The 17,273-nt window shown below is 37.6% G+C and overlaps 1 long non-coding RNA gene across 1 annotated transcript in view; it reads left to right on the top strand.

Moving 5' to 3' along the window:
- Positions 1–1,698: 1,698 nt before the first annotated feature.
- LOC140845780 (uncharacterized) overlaps positions 1,699–17,273 on the top strand; it is a 149,453-nt gene continuing 133,878 nt past the window's right edge. Inside the window, exon 1 of the long non-coding RNA XR_012124667.1 lies at positions 1,699–1,911. This is a non-coding gene — a long non-coding RNA (uncharacterized lncRNA). The remainder of the gene's footprint in view (positions 1,912–17,273) is intronic.

Below are 17,273 nucleotides of genomic sequence, written 5' to 3'. Positions count from 1 at the left end.
AGTATGAATAGGCTGGGTGACATAAAGTAAAAATGAAACCCTTGAAGGTAGGAACTCAGCATAACTGAAATTGGTCTTTAGAAAAACAAATTTGGACATTTTTCCCAAGAGCCAAAGTTTTTTAGAGCAGGAACTACCCCTGGTTGTGTGGCTTGTGCTCTTTATTTTTTTAAATTTAAAAGAATTTCAGAGATAACACAGAGAACAGTTTCCTTAGAGGATGTGCATTTATTTTAGTCTGTCCTATTCTCTTTTTTCAACACTACAAGCTCTGAGATAAACAGATGGAAAAGAAGATCTTGTCCTTAAACTGTAGTTTTGATAAAATGTGAGGGTGTCAAGGAAAATTCACCCTCACTATGTCAGACAAAATCAATGTTCAGATTAAAGATACACTTATTACCAACAGCTATTTTAAAAAATAGCCAGTAACTAAACAAACATAACAAAACAGTGGATTAAACAGAATATAACAATGCATGATAGATGATGTACCCAGTTAGGAAAATATATTGTCTGAGGAAGGGGAGAAAACTTTCCAAGTATGTTTTGAACTCTACAAGACTTAATACAAAATCAGTAAAACAACAGGTCAAGACAAGCCACTAAACAAAATAATAAAATGAAAAGGGAAATTTCAGAGCTAGTAGAATAAGTTCAAAACATCAGTATCAACATTTCCAGCTCAAATAAATTAGAAACAGCAAGAGAGAGGAAATAACGGAGTGAAATGTTGAATGCCTGTCCTGGGAGTAATGCTTAGGATAATAATCCAATGAAGAAAAGTAAAGAGATTTTAAAAGTTAAGGAAGATGAGAAATTTGGAGGCCAAAGATGGTCTAATAAAAGGACAATTGCTGTTCTCAAAGGAAAGAATCTAGTTAACAGAACAGGAAAACTATTAAGAGATATAAAATGGGGAAATTTCTCCCAAATTAAGACATATTAGAATATGTCCAGCATAAACCATGGAATTCAGAGAAATGAAGACTCTTTTAGACATCTAGAGAGGGGAAAAAAAAATTCCTGTTTCCTGTAATGGGTGGGAAGCAGGAAATCATAAATATTTCTGATTTCTCCCCAACTTTCAATACCATTTGGAAGGTCTATAAAATTATTAGGGACAGCAAAAATAACCTAAAAATATCTAAGTTATCTCTTAAAATAAAAATAACATTGGGCAGACATTCTCAGAGAAGGAACTTGGGGACCACAGCTCCTATGATCTTTCTCAAAGTAACTTCTCATTGATAAAGTCCAAGTAATCAAAAGTGAATCAAATAATAGTTCAGGAATAGAAACATATTTGAAATGAATAAAGTGGGCATAACTCTAGCACGGTCCTCCCAGATTCTTGTGTCCTGCTTCATATGCCCCTCTCCTTTAATGTGGATGGTCAGATATCAGTTCCTTGATTAGGTTATGAAGCAGCTGACTTTGAGCTAATCAAAAGGGAAATTAACCACCTGGGTGGGCCTGTCAGGACGATCTTTTAAAGAATGTGAGTTCCAGAGAGGTGGCCTGAAACAAAGCAACCAGACATACTGCAATCTTCCTATGGAGAGGAATGGCTGGTAGCCAATAGATAACAAGGAAACAGGGCTCTTGGTCCTACAATCTTAAGTAACTAAATCCTGCCAATAATTGTGTAAACTTGGAAGAGGACTACAAGCCCCAGAAGGAGTTCAGCCAGCTAGCTTCTGGATTCCAGTTTTGTGAATGCCTGAGCTTAGGAGACAGAGAAACCATGCCTGGACTCCTGACAAATGGAAAATGTAACAGTAAATGTATTTTGTTCCTAGCTGCTGAATGTGTATTAGTTTGTTGCATAGTAATGTTACAGGAAAAACTGGAAAACCTGGACTGGATCACTGACGGAAGAACCAAGTGGCACTTGGAGGTCTTGGAATGGTGAGATTTATTTTACACCAGCGGGCTTAGAGGGGAGTAATTTCCCAAGGTCTGAGCCCTGAGCACAAGCAAGGGGAGAAATTTATATTATTTTGATACGTGGTATTTCAGCATGTGCAGGGCAAAAGAGGAGCCTGGAGGAGGGGAGGAGGGAGCTGGAGGGCTCGGCTGGCTGCCAACCGGAGGAAAAAAATGGTTTGCTGACTTTGAAGGCTGTGATGAATATTTTCCTTATCAGTAATGAAAACTAATAAAGTAAGCTTTTAACTATAGAATAAAACAAAACAATTTCCAGAATTTTAAGTAAAAAATCAAAAGTCAGTATTTTAAAACTTGAGAAAGGAAAATCATTTGACTGGGAAGTAGTTGGAGGAAAGATAGACGAGTAAGAATAATCTTATTTTTAATGCAGGAGCCATTCAAACAGTAACAGAATATTGTGGCTGAAACATAATGACTCCAAATTCTTAATATTTGCATAAAATTATTAATATAAGAAGGATTTTTTGGAACTACCACTTTTATAGTTCCTAGGGATTACTGCATCCTATCTTTTGGTTTTTATCTCCTCTCCTTTTCTTCAGTAGAAGATATCTATTGCTGATCCTTCCTTCCTTCCTTCCTTCCTTCCTTCCTTCCTTCCTTCCTTCCTTCCTTCCTTCCTTCCTTCCTTCCTTCCTTCCTTCCTTCCTTCCTTCCTTCCTTCCTTCCTTCCTTCCTTCCTTCCTTCTTTCCTTCCTTCATTCCCTTTTCTCTCCTCTCCTCTTTTCTTTTCTTTCCTCAGTTCACTGATCTGCCTATCTACCTATCTATCTAGATAGATAGATCTGAAATGAGATTTACAGGAACTAACTTACAGGTGATTTTGGGATTATACAAGTAATTTAAGGGCAGATATTTTATGCAATTTTTAGCTTCCTTTAGTTTAGTACTGCTTGATATTTTAAATAATGAGCACATATTAGTTTTTTTTTTTTTGAGAGGGCATCTCTCATATTTATTGATCAAATGGTTGTTAACAACAATAAAATTCTGTATAGGGGACTCAATGCACAATCATTAATCAACCCCAAGCCTAGTTCTCAACAGTCTTCAATCTTCTGAAGCATAATGAACAAGTTCTTACATGGTGAACAAGTTCTTACATAGTGAACAAGTTCTTACCTGGTCAACAGTGCAAGGGCAGTCATCACAGAAACTTTCGGTTTTGATCATGCAATATGAACTATAAACAATAAGGTCAAATATGAATATTCGTTTGATTTTTATACTTGATTTATATGTGAGTCCCACATTTCTCCCTTATTATTATTGTTATTATTATTATTATTTTTAATAACATGCTGAAGTGGTAGGTAGATGCAAGATAAAGGTAGAAAACATAGTTTAGTGCTGTAAGAGGGCAAATGTAGATGATCAGGTCTGTGCCTATAGACTAAGTATTAATCCAAGCTAGACAAGGGCGACAAAACATCCACGGATGCAGAAGATTTCTTTCAAAACAGGTGGGGTGGGGTTCTAAACCTCACCTCTGTTGATCCCCAATTTCTCACCTGATGGCCCCCCTGCGACTGTGCCTGTCTTAGGTTGTTCCTCCCTTGAGGAATCTTACCCATCTCTGGCTTACCAGTCATCTTCCAGGGCCATACAGGGAAATGTAAAGTTGGTAAGTGAGAGAGAAGCAATATTGTTTTAAAAGGTTAGCTTTTTACTTTCTTTGCAGATTTATGCCCTGTGGCTTTTATGCCCAGCATTTGTCTTGAGGTATCTTTGCCACTTGGAAGAATTATGATACTCAGTAATTTCGATATGAGGCATGAATTCTACTTAAGGCTTGTAATTAGGAAGGAAGAAGAAAAGCTATAGAAGTAGCAGACGGGAGAAAACATGGGAAAATTGATTATTTCTTTGACATATCTTCTTGTAGTGTAACATAAGCATATATAGGTTTTAAACTACTAATTAAATTGCGTGCACACATTAACATCATAGGAATACAGCTACATAACCAAAGCAGACCTACAATTACCAGCTACATCCAGTGAAACCAAGAAAACCAGTTAGGCACCCTAGGCATTTGTGAAAACTTATCAATGATATGATGGATATTGTCTAACTGAATTTGAATAGTTTGAGAAAAATCAGACAAATTAAAACAACACATTCCTGGGAACTGTTCACATCCCATATGTTCTTTTAACAGTAGATAGTCTATAGTCGCACGATTTTGGAGCACTGCAACTTGCACTTCTCCTAATTCTTGGTTGAGTTCTGACAGTATAGATCCAGTCAAATTTGTTGTTTTACTGTATGCACAGGCCACCTTAGATATCTCCTTCATTCCAATGGTAAGCCCAGGAACCGGTGGGATGAATGCAGCTACAACTGTAGCAGCGCCAGGATCTTTGTTGAAGTTTTTTGATGTTCATCTTCTGGTATGACTCTTCCAGAGAATGTTGATGTTGGAAGTTCTTCATATCATATCTTAATTCATTTTCTGGGTAGCCAAATTAGGCTTTGATCCTCTGTATAAACACAAACAAACCCTTTGTACACACTTTGATAAGCCCTTTGTATCATTGTGAAGAACTTATTGGAGATCACTGCACAGGAACTGCTTATTTTTTTTTTTTTAGGAAGGAATATTATCAGAAAATGTACTTCCATACCTGATCATCTGACACCCTTTAAATGACCAAAATTAAGGATATTTAAAGCATGCTTTAATTGTTGATTTATAGTTAGTTTTATCCTATCAGGGAGTAATCCCCCTTTTCTTTCCTTTTTTTTGTTATCATTAATCTACAATTATATGAAGAATATTATATTTACTAGGCTCTCCCCTATACCAGATCCCCCCAACAAACTCCTTTACAGTCACTGTCCATCAGCATAGCAAAAAGTTGTAGAATCACTACTTGTCTTCTCTGTGTTGTACAGCCCTCCCCTTTCTCCCACCCCCCCATTATGTATGCTAATCATAATACCCCCTTTCTTCTCCCCCCCCTTATCCCTCCCTACCCAGCCGTCCTCCCCAGTCCCTTTCCCTTTGGTACCTGTTAGTCCATTCTTGGGTTCTGTGATTCTGCTGCTGTTTTGTTCCTTCAGGTTTTCCTTTGTTCTTGGAGTGAAATCATTTGGTATTTCTCTTTCTCTGCTTGGCTTATTTTACTGAGCATAATACCCTCTAGCTCCATCCATGTTGCTGCAAATGGTAGGATTTGTTTTCTTCTTATGGCTGAGTAACATTCCATTGTGTATATGTACCACATCTTTATCCATTCATCTATTGATGGACACTCAGGTTCCTTCCAATTCTTGGCTATTGTAAATAGTGCTGCGATAAACATAGGGGTGCATCTGTCTTTTTCAAACTTGAGTGCTGCATTCTTAGGGTAAATTCCTAGGAGTGGAATTCATGGGTCAAATGGTAAGTTTATTTTGAGTGTTTTGAGGAACATCCATACTGATTTCCACAATGGTTGAACTAATTTACATTCCCACCAGCAGTGTAGGAGGGTTCCCCTTTCTCCACAGCCTCGCCAACATTTCTTGTTGTTTGTCTTTTGGATGGCAGCCATCCTTACTGGTGTGAGATGATATCTCATTGCGGTTTTAATTTGCATTTCTCTGATGACAAGCGATGTGGAGCATCTTTTCATGTGTCTGGTGGCCATCTGTATTTCTTTTTTGGGGAACTGTCTGTTCAGTTCCTTTGCCCATTTTTTAATTGGATTATTTGCTTTCAGTTCCTTTGCCCATTTTTTAATTGGATTATTTGCTTTTTGTTTATTGAGGTGGGTGAGCTCTTTATATATTTTGGGTGTGAAGTCTTTATCAGATTGGTCATTTTCACATATATTCTCCCTTACTGTAGGGTGCTTTTTTGTTCTATTGGTGGTGTGTTTTCCTGTACAGAAGCTTTTCAGCTTAATATAGTGCCACTTGTTCATTTTTGCTGTTGTTTTCCTTGCTCAGGGAGATATGTTCAAGAAGAGGTCACTCATGTTGAAATCTAAGAGGTTTTGCCTATTTTTTTTCTGAGAGTTTTATGGTTTCATGACTTACATTCAGGTCTTTGATCCATTTTGAATTTACTTTTGTGTATGGGGTTACACAGTGGTCCAGTTTCATTCTCCTACATGTAGCTATCCAGTTTTGCCAGCACCATCTGTTGAAGAGACTGTCATTTCACCATTGTATGTCCATGGCTCCTTTATCAATATTAATTGACCATATATGTTTGGGTTAATGTCTGGAGTCTCTAATCTGTTCCACTGGTCTGTGGCTCTGTTCTTGTTCCAGTACCAAATTGTCTTGATTACTATGGCTTTGTAGTAGAGCTTGAAGTTGGGGAGTGAGATATCCCCTACATTATTCTTCCTTCTCAGGATTGCTTTAGCTATTCGGGGTCTTTGGTGTTTCCATATGAATTTTTGAACTATTTGTTTCAGTTTGTTGAAGAATGTTGCTGGTAATTTGATAGGGATTGCATCAAATCCGTATATTGCTTTGGGCAGGATGGCCATTTTGACTATATTAATTCTTCCTAGCCACGAGCATGGGATGAGTTTTCATTTGTTAGTGTCCCCTTTAATTTCTCTTACGAGTAACTTGTAGTTTTCAGGGTATAGGTCTATCACTTCTTTGGTTACATTTATTCCTAGGTATTTTATTATTATTGATGCAATTGTGAATGGAATTGTTTTCCTGATTTCTCTTTCTATTGGTTCATTGTTAGTATATAGGAAAGCTACAGATTTCTGTGTGTTAATTTTGTATCCTGCAACTTTTCTGTATTCTGATATCAGTTCTAGTAGTTTTGGAGTGGAGTCTTTAGGGTTTTTTATGTGCAATATCATGTCATCTGCAAATAGTGACAGTTTAACTTCTTCTTTACCAATCTGGATTCCTTGTATTTCTTTGTTTTGTCTGATTGCCATGGCTAGGACCTCCAGTACTATATTAAATAACAGTGGGGAGAGTGGGCATCCCTGTCTTTTTCCTGATCTCAGAGGAAAAGCTTTCAGCTTCTTGCTGTTCAGTATAATGTTGGCTGTGGGTTTATCATATATGGCCTTTATTATGTTGAGTTACTTGCCCTCTATACCCATTTTGCTGAGAGTTTTTATCATGAATGGATGTTGAATTTTGTCAAATACTTTTTCAGCATCTATGGAGATGATCATGTGGTTATGTGGTTTTTCTCTTTCTTTTTGTTGATGTGGTGGATGATGTTGATGGATTTTCGAATGTTGTACCATCCTTGCATCCCTGGGATGAATCCCACTTGGTCATGGTGTATGATCCTTTTGATATATTTTTGAATTTGGTTTGCTAATATTTTATTGAGGATTTTTGCATCTACATTCACCAGGGATATTGGTCTGTAATTTTCTTTTTTGGTGGGGTCTTTGCCTGGTTTTGGTATTAGGGTGATGTTGGCTTCATAGAATGAGTTTGGAAATGTTCCCTCCTTTTCTGTTTTTTTGGAAAACTTTAAGGAGAATGGGTATTATGTCTTCTCTGTATGTCTGATAAAATTCTGAGGTAAATCCTTCCGGCCCAGGGGTTTTGTTCTTGGGTAGTTTTTTCATTACCATTTCAATTTCTTCGCTTGTAATTGGTTTGTTTAACTTTTGTGTTTCTTCTTGCTCAGTCTTGAAGGTTGTATTTTTCTAGGACGTTGTCCATTTCTTCTAGGCTTTCCAGCTTGTTGGCATATAGGTTTTCATAGTAGTCTTTAATAATTCTTTGTATTTCTGTGGGGTCTGTCGTGATTTTTCCATTCTCATTTCTGATTCTGTTGATTTGTGTTGGTTCTCTTTTTCTCTTAATAAGTTTGGCTAGAGGCTTATCTATTTTGTTTATTTTCTCAAAGAACCAGCTCTTGGTTTCATTGATTTTTGCTATTGTTTTATTCTTCTCAATTCTGTTTATTTCTTCTCTGATCTTTATTATGTCCCTCCTTCTGCTGACTTTAGGCCTCATTTGTTCCTCTTTTTCCAGTTTCGATAATTGTGATGTTTGACTATTCATTTGGGATTATTCTTCCTCCTTCAAGTGTGCCTGGACTGCTATATACTTTCCTCTTAAGACTGCTTCTGCTGCGTCCCACAGAAGTTGGGGCTTTGTGTTGTTGTTGTCATTTGTTTCTATATATTCCTTGATCTCTATTTTAATTTGTTCATTGATCCATTTATCATTTAGGAGCATGTTGTTAAGCCTCCATGTGTTTGTGAGCCTTTTAGTTTTCTTTGTAGAATTTATTCCTAGTTTTATACCTTTGTGGTCTGAAAAATTTTTTGGTATAATTTCATTATTTTGGAATTTAATGAGGTTCTTTTTGTGGACTAGTGTGTGGTCTATTTTGGAGAATGTTCCATGTGCACTTGAGAAGAATGTGTATCCTGTTGCTTTGGATGTAGAGTTCTATAGATGTCTATTAGGTCTATCTGTTCTACTGTGTTGTTCAGTGCCTCTGTGTCCTTACTTATTTTCTGCCCGGTGTGTCTAGCCTTTGGGGTGAGTGGTGTGTTGAAGTCTCCTAAAATGAATGCATTGAAGTCATTTTCCCCTTTACTTCTGTTAGTATTTGTTTCACATATGCTGGTGCTCCTGTGTTGGGTGCATATATATTTAGAATGGTTATATCCTCTTTCTGGACTGACCCCTTTATCATTATATAGTGTCCTTCTTTATCTCTTGTTACTTTCTTTGTTTTGAAGTCTATTTTGTCTGATATTAGTACTGCAACCCCTGCTTTCTTCTCGCTGTTGTTTGCCTGAAATATGTTTTTCCAACCCTTTACTTTAAGTCTGTGCATGTCTTTGGGTTGAGGTGAGTTTCCTGTAAGCAGCATATAGATGGGTCTTGCTTTTTTATCCATTCTATTACTCTGTGTCTTTGGATTGGTGCATTCAGTCCGTTTACATTTAGGGTGACTATTGAAGGATATGTACTTATTGCCATTTCAAGCTTTAAATTCATTGTTATCAAAGGTTCAAGGTTAGCCTCTTTAGTATCTTACTGTCTAACTTAGCTCGTTTATTGAGCTGTTATGTACACTGTCTGGAGATTCTTTTCTTCTCTCCCTTCTTATTTCTCCTCCTCCATTCTTCATATGTTGGGTGTTTTGTTCTATGCTCTTTTTAGGAGTGCTCCCATCTAGAGCAGTCCCTGTAAGATGCCCTGTAGAGGTGGTTTGTGGGAGGCAAATTCCCACAGCTTTTGCTTGTCTGTGAATTGTTTAATCCCTCCATCATATTTAAATGATAGTGGTGCTGGATACAGTATCCTTGGTTCAAGCCCCTTCTGTTTCATTGCATTAAATATATCATGCCATTCTCTTCTGACCTGTAAGGTTTCTGTTGAGAAGTCTGATGATAGCCTGATGGGTTTTCCTTTGTAGGTGACCTTTTTTTTCTCTCTGGCTGCCTTTAATACTCTGTCCTTGTCCTTGATCCTTGCCATTTTAATTATTATGTGTCTTGGTGTTGTCCTGTTTGGGTCTCGTTTGTTTGGAGTTCTGTGTTTTTCCCTGGTCTGTTCCATTATTTCCTCCCCCAGTTTGGGGAAGTTTTCAGCAATTATTTCTTCCAAGATACTTTCTATCCCTTTTCCTCTCTCTTCTTCTTCTGGTACCCCTATAATATGGATATTGTTCCTTTTGGATTGGTCACACAGTTCTCTTAATATTGTTTTGTTCCTGGAGATCCTTTTATTTCTCTCTATGTCAGCTTCTATACGTTCCTGTTCTCTGGTTTCTATTCCTTCAATGGCCTCTTGCATCTTATCCATTCTGTTTATAAATCCTTCCAGAGTTTGTTTCACTTTTGTAATCTCCTTCCTGGCATCTGTGATCTCCCTCCGCACTTCATTCCATTGCTCTTGCATTTTTCTCTGCATCTCCATCAGCGTGTTTATGATTTTTATTTTGAATTCTTTTTCAGGAAGACTGGTTAGGTCTGTCTCCTTCTCTGGTGTTGTCTGTGATCTTGGTTTGCCTGTAATTTCGCCATTTCATAGTGATAGAAATAGTTTGCAGAGCTGGCGCAAGTGACGGCTGGAAGAACTTCCCTTCTTGTTTGTTTGTGGCCTCCCTCTCCTGGGAGAACAGCGACCTCTAGTGGCTTGTGCTGGGTAGTTGCACACAGACAGGGCTTCTGATTCCTGCCTGGCTGCTATGGGGTTTATCTCTGCTGTTCCTGTGGGTGTGGCCTGGCTTGGGCAGCTGCTCCAAAATGGTGGAGCCGCATTGGAGGGGGAGTGGCTTGGAGGCTATTTATCTCCGTGAGGTGCGTCCATGCTCCCTGTTGCCCAGGGCGTTAGAGTGCCCAGAGACCCCAGATTCCCTGCCTCTGGACTAGGTTTCCCGCCTTGTCCCTTTAAGACTTCCAAAAAGCACTCGCCAAAACAAAAAAAAACAAAAAAACATAAAGTTAAAAAAGAAAAAAAAAAAGCCACTTGTTTTTTTTGCCCTTAGGTGCCGGCCTCAGGGACCTGCTCACAGGTCTTGCTCCCCTGTTTCCCTAATATCCAGGGCCCCGTGCATGCACTGTGTCTGCGCTTTTGTCTGGATGGCTGGGGTTGGGTGTTCAGCAGCCCTGGGCTCACTTTTGCTCCCCGCTCTCTCTGACTCCTCTCCTCCCTCCGGGAGCTGGGTGGGGGTTCGCTCGGGTTCCACCAGGCTGGGGCTTGTATCTTATCCCCTTCTTGAGGTGCTGGGTTCTTGCAGGTCTGGATATGGTCTGGATGTTGTCCTGTGTCCTCTGGTGTCTATTCTAGTAAGAGTTGTCTTTGTTATATTTTCATAAATACATGTGGTTTTGGTAGTAGATTTCCGCTGCTCTACTCGTGCCACCATCTTGGTTCCACACTCCATATTAGTTTTTATAAAATAATTTTCTAAAAGTAAATGAACTAAATATAAAAAGGAATGAACATAATGGAAAGGAGATAACATGGGGAATGTTATTATTAATCTCATTTTATGTATGAGAAAACTAAGAATCAGGAGGGTTAAGTAACATGGCTACTAAGGCATGGCTATATCATATGGCTAGTTAATGGCCAAAGATCTCGCACCAGAACTAGAGCTTTTTTATAATATATTAATGCAGAGTATGAAATGAATAAGAGGAATGAACAGATGCTCTTCACCCTAAAGGAAGATCCAGGAAGATGTCTGCTGCTGATCTTTCTCAGAAAAGTTCCTTTATGAACATTAGTCATATTTTACCATATAGTCTCTCAGATGTAGAATAAATAATGTTTTTCAGGGCTGTAGCAATTTCTAACTAAATTTCTGGCCAAATTTAAATATAAGATTTTCCTAGTTTTTGCTAATAATTCACTGATTTCTCTTTCCATGAAGGTGATGCAAAATACTATACCAAATACTTGAATAACTAAGGAATTTTGAACTGGACACATTTTTGTTTCTCTTTGATGCTTAAAAATCAAAATCATGTTGATATATAATCTCCTGGCCACATTCATTAATTCAACAAATCCACACTTAAAATGTATCATCTAATGTGTTAGAGACTGGAAATGCAGTGGTGGGTGAGCAAGTTCAATATTTTTCTGCCTCTCCTAAAGTATAAATTCTACTGGAGGAAATAAACAACATAAGGAAACAAGCAAAATAAACACAGTTTGTGATTTCTATGAATTCAATGATAAATTGCTGAGTGAAAAACATCTTCAGAACTGGTCATCAGGGAAAACCTTTGCTGGGAAACTGCATTTAAGCTAAAACCTGAAGAATGAAAAGAAGCATATGGAAAAGAGAGTGAATCAAGTTTGTGTTGAATATTCTGGTACAAAGAAAACAGAATGTGTATAGGCCTTGGCATATTCGGATCTGAGAGACCAATGTGGCTGGGATACAAGAGACAAAGAGAGGTAGGAGCTAAATTATGGAGGACTTTCAGGGTCACAGTAAGATACTGAATTTTGATAGAAGTGTAATGAGAAGCATTACATTATAAGTAGGGGTATGACAAGGTCTGATTTGTTTCAAGTCTTCTTGTTGCAGTATAGAGAGTATGCTGCAGTATAGAGGATAGGAACAAGAGAGAGAGGAGAGGCACCCATACAGACTCTCAGAAGTAAGCCCAAGAGGGTGATGGTAATTGTCTCAGCTAGATAAAGATGTAGGGATAGATGGATTTAGGATGTATAATAGAGGTAACATTTGCAGGACTCATCTACAGATCTGAGGTAGAAATTATTTAGACAGAGGATCAAGTATGATTCCTAGGTTTAGAATTGACATTACAATATTTGAAATAATCCAATAGGTTGCAAGAGAATGGATTAGAGGGGTGAAATATTTTTAACATGTGTCTTTTGGACATTATATTTCAGATACCTATGGGACATGAAAGAAGAGCTGTAAATTAGGCAATTGGATATATATATATATATCTCAACTCAGTGGATTTGTCTTGGGTAGAGATGTAAATTTGAGTTTTACAGTGACATTGAAGTGCATTTTTTTTCTTGTTTGTTTTTGGAAGAGATTGTGGAAACTAGGTCACCAATGAAATCATTTAAACTTGGTGCTTTCTTTTTTCTAAGGTATGTATTGATACAATTTATTAAATAGATACAAGCCTATTTTGATTTGCTATTTCTCTTTGTGTAAGTTTTTATAGATTGTGTTTTTTAAGGAATAGGCCCATTTCATCTAGGTTAACAAATTTGTGGACAGAGAATTGTTCATGATAGTCCTTTATTATCCTCTCGTGTGTCCATAGAATCAGTTGTTATTTCCCCTCTTTCATTTCTGGCATTCATTTCTGGCATTGTATCTTTATTCTTCTTTTCTGGGTTAGCCTGGCTAGAGGTTTATTGATTTTTTGAAAGAAACAGCTTTTGGTTTCATCAATATTCTCTAAGGCCTTTCTCTTTTCAATTTTATTAATTTCTGATCTAATTTTTATTATTTCATTTCTTATGTTTGGTTTAGGTTTATATTGTTTTTTCTACAGTTACTAAAATGGAAGTTTATATAATTGACATAAGATCTTTCTTCTATTCTAATATATCCATTCAATGCTACATGTTTCCCTCTAAGCACAGCTTTTGCTACATCCAATAAGCTTTGATAAGTTGTATTTTCACTTACCTCCAAATATATATTTTAAAAATTTCTGTTGAGACTTCTTCTTTGGCCTATATGATATGGTGAAATACATTGTTTAATCAAATATTTGGGAATTTTCCAGTTGCCATTATGCTATTGATTTCTAACTTAATGCCACTGTGGTCTGAGAACATACTTGGTTACTTTGTATTATATGTATTCCAGAATATGCTTCAGGTGTGTTTTTTAGTTCAGAATGTGACTCATCTCAGGAATGTTCCATGTGAGTTTGAGAAGAATGTGTACTCTGTTGTTCTTGGATATGAATTCTATAAATAGCAACTAGATGAAGTTTGTTTATAATGCTATTCAAGCCAACTAGATCATGATTTTCTGCTTTCTGAAGGTATCCATTACAGATAGAAAAGCACTGAAAATTTCAATTATAACAATGGATTAGTCCATTTCTCCTTTCAGTTCTAACAGTTTCTGCATTCTATATTTTGATGTTGTTTTATTAGGTGCATACACATTTAGGATTGTTATTTTCTTGGAGAATTGAGCCTTGTATCATAATGTTCTTTTACCCTGAAAATATTCCATGTTTTGAAGTCTGATTTATCTGAAATTAACATAGTTACTCCATTCTTTTGGTACGTGTCAGCATCCTATATCTTTCTCCACCATTTTACTTTTAACCTATGTGAGTTTTTAAAGTGTATTTCTTGAAGACAACATATAGTTGGGTCTTATTATTATTTTTAATCTACTCTGACAATCTCTGTATTGTGACTGGTGCACTTTGACCATTCAGACTTAAAGTGATTATTGATTATAGTTGGATTATTATCTATCATGTTTGTAACTTTTTTGTTTGTTGCATTTTTCTTCTTTCTTTATCCTCCTACTTTTTGGTCTTCTGGTTTCAATCGAGTACTTTATATGGTTATATCATTACTCCTCTCTTCACCTAATAATACTTCTTTATAATCTTTTTTGTTAGCAGATGCTATTATCAACCAATGTATTCTTACCATTATTACTTTAAAACATACTTTAGATCAATTAAGAATAAGAAAAGTAAAAGATTTTATTGACCTTTATTTATGCCAGGATTCTTAAAAGAAGTAATGTGAAGTACCAGTATATACATGCCATTATTAAGCTTTAGGGTCCAGTGGGGGAAAAGCACTGCTTCTTTTTTGGAAAATTACTCTTCCTATCCCCCAGCCTCCCTGAAAACAGATCTTACAAACCTCTCTACGTCAAGGATAAAGAGTTAAGAGACTGAATTACAGTCTGCCTTTGAAACCAGAATTTAATCATGCATTCTGGAACAGGCAGACCCCATCAAGGCCAAGGTAGTAGGTCTAATTGCTTTTATATGTGCTCTGTGTACTGTGTGCATTTTGACCCAGTAAGGGGGTAGGCTTCAAATGAGCCTTCTCAATTAAAATGAAAGGAAGTCTAGCAAGTTGAGTTTCTTAATGATTATCTGAAGATTCCCTTCTTAGCGTGAACCTAATGGATCATTATCACACAACAAATTCATCATTCATTAATTCCAAAGCAAATCCACTTTCTCCACCCAGGAGCATTGCCTTTTCAAAACTAGCTGTGTGAATTCTTCTACTTAAATTACACCACCATCATGGTAGGTGAGACTGAATCTCAAACATGTGTACATACACAAATCTTTACCCACATCCATCAACCACTACCACACATAACCACTGGGAGATTAGACCATGGCAAGATTTAAGAGGGCCTTACACAATGTATTCAGCCACCCTGTTCCCTGAGGCAGGTTTCCTGAGTAGCAGATAAAATAAGAACTCTGACAGGGGTGCAGTCAAAGAAGTAAGTACATGTGGCTAAGATATTCATAAAACACTTCCTTGTACTTTTATCTTGAAATTTCACATTTCATACAATCACTTCCTAAGTTTGTTCTGTGTCTACACACAGGCTTGGAATTGTTTCACACATTGCTTTCTTCCTATTTTAATAAGTGTCAGGATAGTCTCTTTGGATCTTTTATATCCTAAGGAAGTTTTCAAAAATAATTTTTCATTAATAGTTGCTGATACTGCTGTAGCTCTTATTTTTTCCTTTTCTCCTATTCATTTTTCTTTATTCTTCATGAGTGCTTTTAATTTTACTAATGATCAAAACATAGCTTTCCTTTCACCACTTATAGTTGAAAGAAACAAGCATGTATTTCTTAAGAAGTGTTTCTCATTTTTTCTATGCAAACAGGCCCTCAACCCGATGATTAAAGATGGTGGTGTGAGAAGTGAGAGAGAGGCCACTTCCCAAAACCACATATAATATGAAAATATAGTCAAAACAACTAATTTTAAAAGAGCAACAGGGAAGAAGGCTGTGCCAGACTGCATACAACTAGAGAAAAGAACAGACTTCAGGGAACAGGGTAACTAACCAAATACATGATCCAGTGGGACCCAAGCCCTTCCCCACCCCAGCTCACTGGCAGGAGGAAGAGAAACAGAACAGGGAGGGGGTGGAAGCCTAGGACTGCTGAGCACTGAACCCTGGAGATCTGCTCTGGGAGCATGAACATATATTTCATGGTGCTCTGCAGATAAGAGGGGTTGGAAAGCTAAGACAAGTGGAATACTTGGAGAGACTGAGATTCCAGCCACTTGTGGAAAACAGAGATATACCTCCAGTTGCTCTGGGACAAAAGAAAGGCAGGCAGTTTGAGAGCCTTCCTAACAGTGGGAGGGCTACTAAAGTGGCAAGGATTGCACAGAGCTTGCTGCTCAGGAGAAATGAAAGGTGGAAAAATAGTCTGGGTGCATGCTGCCCATCAGGTTAGGAACCTTAGGTGCTCCATCCCCCTGGATGTCTGTGCAGCACTAAGGGCCCCCCATGTGATGTGCAGCCTGCTGCACCTTCTTCCTACTTGGTATCAGCTCACAAATGAGCAGCCCTTGCTCTGGTGTCAGGCCAGCCAGAGGGAGGCCCCATCTAAGGCAGCTACAAACTCAAAGCACAGAGGCTAACACCTGTGTTCTCAGCCACTGGTGCTGGCAGTGGAGACAGGCACAGCATTGGGGAAGGAGGAAACAGCTCTTTCTTCCCCCCCAGGCACCAGCACCACTCCCTTGCGATCCCTGACATAGCGCCAGGGGCTGAGAAGCTCCATAGAGTAGAGCTTCTGGGCACTAGAGGGTGCCACACACAAATATGAAACATTAAAGAAACCTGGTTCAAACAAAAATCCCATAAAGAGCAGAAACTGAACTCGTCAATCTTCCTGATATATTTTTCAAAATAAAAATTATAAACATCCTCATGTAGGTACAGAAAAATATTCAAGAACACATGTAGAATTCAGGCCTGAAATTCAATCAGTAAGAAATGCAATATCTGAAATGAAACATACAATGGAGGGATTTAAAAGCAGATTAGATGTAGTAGAAGAGACAGTAAATGGAATAGAAATTAGAGAAGAGGAATACAAAGAAGCTGAGGCATAGATAGAAAAAAGGATCTCTAAGAATGAAAGAATATTAAGAGAAATGTAAGACCAATCCAAACAGAAGAATATTTGCATTATAGGGGTACCAGAAGAAGAGAGAGGAAAAGGGATAGAAAGTGTCTTTGAGGAGGTCATTGCTGAAAACTTCCCCAATCTGGGGAAGGAGAGAGTCTCTCAGGCCATGGAGGTGCACAGATCTCCCAACACAAGGGGTCCAAGGAAGATAACACCAAGCCATATAATAATTAAAATGGCAAAGATCAAAGACAAAGAAAGACTATTGAAAGCAGCCAGAGAAAGAAAAAAGATCATATACAAGGGAAAACCCATCAGGCTATCATCAGACTTCTCAACAGAAACCTTATAGACCAGAAGGGAGTGGCATGATATATTTAATGCAATGAAACAGAAGGGCCGTGAAGCAAAAACACTCTATCCAGCAAGATTATCATTAAAGTTTGAAGGAAAGATTGAACAATTTCCAGATAAGCAAAAGCTGAGAGAGTTTAACCCCCACAAACCATCTCTACAGTGTATTATGGAGAGACTGCTATAGATGGAAGTGTTCCTAAGGCTAAAGAGCTGTAACTAGAGAAAATCAAACCACTGGAAAAAACATAGAAAAATTAATTATTAAGCAGATGCAAAATCAAATCAACTACCCCCAAATTCAGTCAAGGGATAGACAAAGAGTACAGAATATGATACTTAATATATAAAGAATGGAGGAGGAGGAAGAAAAAGGAGGGGAAAAAAAGA

Source organism: Manis javanica, chromosome 13 (genome assembly GCF_040802235.1).
Source record: "Manis javanica isolate MJ-LG chromosome 13, MJ_LKY, whole genome shotgun sequence".
In the NCBI taxonomy this organism is placed as follows: domain Eukaryota; kingdom Metazoa; phylum Chordata; class Mammalia; order Pholidota; family Manidae; genus Manis; species Manis javanica.
This window is presented reverse-complemented; position numbering and strand designations above follow the sequence as displayed.